Source organism: Mauremys reevesii, linkage group 1, assembly GCF_016161935.1.
Source record: "Mauremys reevesii isolate NIE-2019 linkage group 1, ASM1616193v1, whole genome shotgun sequence".
Taxonomy (NCBI): domain Eukaryota; kingdom Metazoa; phylum Chordata; order Testudines; family Geoemydidae; genus Mauremys; species Mauremys reevesii.
Window position 1 is genome coordinate 161,931,034 of NC_052623.1, and position 5,562 is coordinate 161,936,595.

General features: G+C 42.6%; 1 long non-coding RNA gene across 1 annotated transcript; it reads left to right on the top strand.

Moving 5' to 3' along the window:
* Nucleotides 1–1,711: 1,711 nt before the first annotated feature.
* On the top strand, nucleotides 1,712–4,673 carry LOC120376177. The gene is made up of 3 exons (XR_005587090.1): nucleotides 1,712–1,768; nucleotides 3,115–3,170; nucleotides 4,637–4,673. It is a non-coding gene; the product is annotated as an uncharacterized LOC120376177 (long non-coding RNA).
* The last annotated feature ends 889 nt before the right edge of the window (nucleotides 4,674–5,562 follow it).

Genomic DNA, 5,562 nt, shown 5'->3' on the forward strand with positions numbered 1-5,562 from the left:
TAACCCAACAATAGGGTTCAAATCTTTCCTGATGTCTCAGAATGATTAGTTTTGCAATGTGGGCATATCACCAAGAAAAAATAATATTCCACAATTATCCAGATCTTCCTTGCAACCAAACCATGGTCCATTTGACAGGGGTATATGTCACAGTTTCAGGGTTAAGAGCACCTTTGTCTCCCTTCCTGCTCTTTCTTGAAGGCATCCACGTAAGGTTTCAGGCTCCTAACCATCACCTCCCTCAGGTCAACACCTGCATCTTTCTCCTTCCAGACTGGGCGGTTTCTACTTGCAATCCCCCTATACCTCACGGTGATTTCCCTAGCAGGTCTGACCAGGTTCCAGCACTGGTAGCTAACCTTTTTCCAGGGGGTACAACAGTGCATACCAGTTACCAATCAGGCTTCTCAAAGAAAAATATGTATGTAAAAGCATTACACATTTAAAACACAAAGACAAAAAAAAAGTTTCTATGCTAAAAGCTTATGAGAGGTCACCCATCGTCTTAGATGATTCTAGTGAGCCAAAGTCTCTCCAACCCTTTCACAAGGGTTATCTCCCCCCATTTGCTGGATCAGAATGAAGGCCCTGAGTCAGTTTAAACTCAGTCTTCTCATACCAAAGCCCCTTTCTTTGTCTGATGAACTCTAGGAAACCCAGTTTGAACCAGTGTATGCATCCACAACTAGCCTTATTCAGCCTCCCACACCTTCCCAGCTGTTTTTAATTCCTGGACCAGTTGTCATAACCCTTGCCCCCTGAAGTTGCATACAATCTCTGGCCCACAATGACATACAGACCATTCATAAACTTAATGCAATATGTTCCTTCCTTAGAGGTTTTTAAGGTCAGGCTTGACAAAGCCCTGGCTGGGATGATTTAGTTGGGGATTGGTCCTGCTTTGAGCAGGGGGTTGGACTAGATGACCTCCTGAGGTCCCTTCCAACCCTGAGATTCTATAATTCAAAGATACTGCAGGCAGTTGTAATGTCTGTCAGAGTGTATAGCTATAAACATTACAAAATATGCTTTGTTAGTATCTTCTTGTTCCTCTGCAGACCTTCATTAAATCAGACATTTTACTGGGGCTAAAGGACAAAGATATAGAATTGTATTTCACAGAATGCACTCCAATAGCAACTATAATCTTAGTTCACAATGTTCCAGGGTAGATGTAGGTTTTTGAGTGTTATCTCCAACTAGAAGAACAGCCACTGCCTAAAACTCACACATAGTTTAAAAACTGATAATGAACTACTGATAGCTCTTGGCACAGGACCTTCTGCTGAGGTAGGGACAAAGCTGTTCAGGTTTTTTAAAGTTAATTAGTAATAAAAGCACATGCCATCTTAAAGCCATATAGCAACTAGATATTGGTAAACCAGTTTGTATAAAATATGAACCAGGACAAAACATCATACATACTTTTTCAAAACAAACCAGAAACATTAGTAAGTTTGAAAAACACTGAGTTACATTTAAAAATAGTATTATTACCTGCCTCTGCATTTCAATTTTTCTATTTATTTTAACCTTTGTAGTCATTCATTGTTTCTTATCCTGATCTGGGCTCGTAGGTCTCCTTGTAACTTTTGTATCTCCCACTGTTTGTTCCAAATACCTGGCAATGAGACTAATTACACTTGCCTTTTGACATTCTTTGTTTTCAGGAAACAATGGACCAGGGAAACTGTTCTAATTAAGGTAGATTCTCATAGGCAGATAGCCAAAGAAGGCAAAACTTTCAAAACAGCTTAAGAAACTTCAGGTAATTCTACCTTCATTTATAATTGTATAACCCACTGAAGTAAATGAGATTGGCTGTCTCTTTATATGGGCAGAATTGAGCCATTTTTCTTGAACCAATTTCTTTTTGGTCTAATTCATTTTTATACTATTTCTTTTGTTTTGACATTCAAATAATGCATTACAGGAGTTGATAGTGCTATCTACATTTAAGATTTCCCCACACTTCCCATTATAAGACCCTGTTTTCTGTTGCTTATAACTTTGCCAAAATTTATCTGTTGAGTTGAAATTTTCCATGCGAGGTATCTTGCCTTCAGCTGAATTGTTTTGGAAAGTTTCAGCAGAAAACAATTCAGACATTTCTGAGAATGAGGCTAAGGAGAAAATATAGTGTTTTGCCATTTAAAAAAAATGTGAGCAACCTTTTCTTTGAGAAGCTCCAGCAACTCTGTGCTTTGGAGATGGGGCTTGAAATTTGAAAGGGAGCTTTCTCTCATGTCAGAGATGTGTCTTTTGCTGTTACAATGAATATTCACTTCAATTTAGTCAAGTTATAAAGCCTCTGAAAAATCTCAGTTTGCACATGCTCAATAGAGACTTGTTAGAGTATTGCAACTAAATTCTCTGAAGACTCCATCTGCACTGAGCATGCTCTGTCTCCTCAGAACTCCTGCATGTTACTGCCCTTTGTATGCACTATCATTATGGGGCAACTGAGCATGCTCTATCCCAGGGCTACAGAGGCTAAGCTGGACTTTCCCTGTAATTGCCAGAGGCCAAAGTGGTGCTGGGCACAGGAACTGAGAGTAGAGAGACTGTCACCTGTGGTCTGAATACTCCTCTGGGGGTGCTCAGGCAGCATGTGGGAGAAGAAGGAGGTGGAGGTGGTGGCAGCAGCATCAGCATCCACAATGGAATGCAAAGTGGTAAGAAATGAGGAAGTGGGTACAGAAGAAGACTGGTTTGCAGCAGCCAGATGGTGCAGAGAAACAGAGGACGGGGGGACAGGAGCAGGGGTTGGGGGCCTACCTGGGTGCTAAGTGAGTGGGGGTGTATGAGTCAGGAGGAATGATGTGGTGTTGGCTAGGAGCATAGGGTGACAGAGGCAGGCAGGTACAGGGGTAGAAGGGTCTATAATCACTACAGCACATTCCCCTAAGTAACCTGGAAATTGAACCCAGGATTCCTCAGTCTCTACATTTCTCTGCAGTCAGAAAATAGATTAATAAATTCCTATAATAAATGCATAGATTTTAAGGCCAGGAGGGACCATTATGATCATTTAGTCTGACTTGCACAACACAGGCCAAAGAACCCTAGCTTATATTTTCTGCATCAAGCCCGTAACTTCTTTTTGAATGATAGTGTATCCTGTCTTGACTTAAAGACTTCAAATGATGAAGGATCTACCAGGTCTCTGGGTAAGTTGTTCCAATGATGAATTATCCTCAAATGTAAAAATCTGTTAACCATTTCTAGTCTGAACTCCTTCCGATGGGTCACCATACTTTTTAAATTGTGGACACCAGAACTGGACACAACAGTGGCTGCAAAGCATCATTTAAAGTGGTGCCCCCCTGCCTCATTCACCCCCCCACACACACTTGACTCTTCTTCCTCCTCTCAGGCACATCCAATAGCAGCCTGACCACCCCAACCCCTCTCAGCCCTAGAGGGAGACCTCCTCCCAGGAGCCACTGCTTCCCACACCCCACTTCTTACCTTACCCTCCCTGCTGGCAAGCCTCACCCTCGGGTGATGGGTCTGCCCTGCTTCCGGTCTGGTTCCCAGCTCTAAGAGGCGCCATCAGTGTTTTGGCAGCTGGTATATGAGGGCGTGTCACTGCATGCCATGCACACAGAGCAGGACATGGGTGCTGGCTGCAGCATGCTCCCAGCCATGATGTGTGTGGCCACTAGTTACAAGCTGACTCCATGTGCAGTCGTATGCCTGTGCAGCAAAAAACTCTGGCAAATTATATCTCTTTTTATTGGCCAGAGAGCAGAAAAGGTGGCCAGGGTGGTCAAAAATGGGTCGGGTGGCAACAATTTTTTCCACATTTCTGCTTAAAAGTTGCTGAGCCATAGCTCAGGTGCTCCCCTCCTTCTCCCACAGCTCTGCAGCCTACAGGACACAATATTCCAGTAATGGTTTCACTAATGCCGTATAGAGAGGTAATACCGCCTTCCTACTCCTATTTCATATTCCCTTGTTTATACATCCAAGATTTCCATTCACCCTCTCAGCTACAGCATGGCACTGTGAGGTCATGTTCATTTGGTTCTCTACCACAGCCCCTAAGTCCTTTTCAAAGTCCTCAGGATTATAAATGTGATCTCCATTTTCATTCCTAGAAGTATGACTTTGTTTCTGGTTGTTAAAATGCACATGTGGTGGTGTGGTTTGCCCCTACTTGTCAGTCTATCCTGCCATCTGGAATGGCCCTTTATGAGTCTGGGGTGGTCTGATACACAAAGACTTAGGAGACATGGGGAGAAAGGAAAGGGACCCCGGGAAGAAGTAGCATTTAGAAGGGATCCCGGTACTGTATCTTTATGGAACTGTGACTTGGAGCGGTGCAGAAAGGGTGGGGCAGGGCTCTGCTCCCACCCAGCTAATAAGGAATGAGCTGAGGGAAAGGGCCAGCATAAATGCTGCCTTTGCCTTCACAATAGGTCAGCTGTTTGCAGATGCTGAAAGGAGTAAGAGGGCCCCTGCAGGGCTCTGAGTTAGCTGGGATCCGAACCCAGCAGGAGAAGGTTTCCAAACCCTCTGACCCTGAGGATTAAGTGGGGTCAGTTGAGGGAGATAAATTATTAGCCAGCTCCATGAGGAGAGCGCAGGATTCTTGGCAGGGAGAGGGATAATAATTTCTGAAATTATCCAGCTCCCGAAGAAAGCTGAGGTTCCTGCCATGAGGAGAGACTTACAGACTGAGACTGCTGAGATGACTGGGAATAGAGCTTAGCAGGCAGGCATCAGAGGAACCTGAAAGCCAGAAGTACCTTTTGTGTATCTGGGACTTCTTGATTTGTTTTGTTTGTGTTGGTTTTAAGCTATTTATTTAGGAAACCAACAATTTTACAAATCCTTGCCATGCAAATATCGGAAACAAAACAATCATTACAACAGTTAGTTTTGTTTTAAGAGCTGTTATATAGGAATATCGTCATCAGATCTTTCTGTTTAACAGGGTGTTACTATATTACAGAGTGAGCATCATTACAACACCTGTGTCATTTCTAGTGATTTTATTAAATTGTATGAAATCTCTGTATACACATAACAGACCCGGTATGCCTATCAAATGTTAATATTCCAGAAAACTGGACAGGTGTGTTGGGGGTGTTTTTGGAGATGAATGTACTTTGTCTGGGCACTGAATGAATAAAAGGTAACCAAATATCTGAGTTTCTATCTGTCTTCTATCTATTGTGCTGGGTGCATAACTGGTGTATATATTTTCCATAACCACAACTTTTTTTTGGAACTATTCCTCCATGGTTGGACTATCTTTCTTTTCTCCAATGAGAGGCTACCAATTGCTGAGCTGCTACTAGCAGATTCATTCTTTATTTTTTTTTTGTGTGACCATTTCCACTAGGAAGGCCTAGGGCGATTACCAAAGGAGCATTTGGTAATAAATATTCAACAATTTGTGATATTTGGTTACGGATTTCCCAATAGTCTCTAATGACTGAATAAGTCCATCATGCATACAAGCTCCTCTTTCACCATAGTTTCTCCAACATGTACCCCCATGCAATCTCTCTATATTTTATTTTATTGTACTACAGACTAAGGTTGCTGGTC